Raw genomic sequence first — 1,579 nt, 5'->3', positions numbered from 1 at the left:
AAGTTGAGGGGAGAAATCAATAACTTCTATCAGAATGAGGGAGAGTCGTTGTACGATGCATGGGAAAGATTCAAAGACCTGCTCAGAAAATGCCCTCATCATGGTATAGAGAAATGGATGTTAGTCACAATTTTTATAATGGGCTTTGCGGTACTACTCGCACTATAATAGATGCAGCAGCAGGCGGTGCTTTCATGAGTAAAGGGGTTGATGAGGCATATGAATTGTTAGAGGAGATGGCTATGAACAATTATCAGTGGCCTGCCGAACGAGACACTTCACAGAGAAAAGTAGCCGGGGTACATGAATTAGATGCTATAACTGCTTTAACTGCTCAGGTTGCTTCATTGACAAAGCAGTTGCAACAAAACAAGATCTCAGCTCAAGCCCAGGCTATACAGATGCAATCAGGGTGTGAAATATGTGGAGGGCCTCATTTATATGAACAGTGTACAGCGGCCAACATGTGTGGTAATATGCCAGTTAATCAGGCTCAGGTACAGGCAGTTGGTAATTTTCAGAGGCCTTATCAGAATCCGTTCTCCAATACTTATAATCCTGGGTGGAGAAATCACCCAAATTTCTCATGGAGAAATAATCAGGGCCAACAGTCACAGTTTCAAGGGCCATACCAGCAGCACATGCCACAACAGCCTATGAATCAAGCCTCATCATCACACCAGCCTAGACCGCAAGATCAACCAGAAAAGACTAATGAGTTGCAAGCAGCCTTGTTGACCCTCACTAATACTCAGACTCAATTCATGACTGAGACCAGATCCTCTATTCGAAACCTTGAGACACAAGTCGGTCAGTTGGCCAACATGCTTAATAACAGACCGCAAGGGAATTTGCCTAGTAATACTGTGGTAAATCTTAAAGAGAACTGTCAAGCAATTTCGTTGAGGAATGGTAAGCAAGTGGAGCAGCCCAGTGTACAAAAGTCAGTGGTTCGGAATGAAGAGTTGGGTGAGAAATCAGATACTAAAGCGAATGGGGTTACTGAAGACCACCAGGGATCAAACAAGTGTCCTCCCGTTGTTGATAGTCAGCCAGTTCAAGTTCCATATCCTCAGAGGCTTAGAAAAACTACACTTGATAAACAGTTTTCTAAGTTTTTAGAGGTATTCAAAAAGCTGCACATCAATATTCCATTTGCTGAGGCATTAGAGCAGATGCCTAGTTATGTCAAATTTATGAAAGAGATTCTGTCAAAGAAAAGAAAGATGGAGGAGTATGAGACGGTGGCGCTCACTGAAGAGTGTAGTGCAATATTGCATAGGAAGTTGCCCCAAAAGTTGAGAGATCCGGGGAGCTTTACTATACCGTGTACAATTGGGAAATTTGAATGTAAGCATGCTTTGTGTGATTTAGGGGCGAGTATAAATCTGATGCCTTTGTCTGTATTCAGAAGACTTGGTTTGGGGGAGGCTAGTCCTACAACAGTCACTCTACAATTAGCAGATCGATCAGTGAAACACCCCAGAGGAATCATAGAGGATGTTCTTGTGAAGGTGGATAAGTTCATTTTTCCGGCAGATTTCAGAGTTCTGGATATGGAGGAGGATATGGATGTACC

At 43.0% G+C, this 1,579-nt stretch overlaps 1 non-coding gene across 1 annotated transcript; it reads right to left on the bottom strand.

The window, feature by feature from the left end:
- LOC133781188 (small nucleolar RNA R71) lies at nt 1-107 on the bottom strand. The gene has a single exon (XR_009869978.1). It is a non-coding gene; the product is annotated as a small nucleolar RNA R71 (small nucleolar RNA).
- Between the last annotated feature and the right edge of the window lie 1,472 nt (nt 108-1,579).

This window comes from Humulus lupulus, chromosome 5 (genome assembly GCF_963169125.1).
Source record: "Humulus lupulus chromosome 5, drHumLupu1.1, whole genome shotgun sequence".
NCBI lineage: Eukaryota > Viridiplantae > Streptophyta > Magnoliopsida > Rosales > Cannabaceae > Humulus > Humulus lupulus.
Note: the sequence above shows the minus strand (reverse complement) of the source record. Positions and strands in the feature narration are given on the sequence as shown.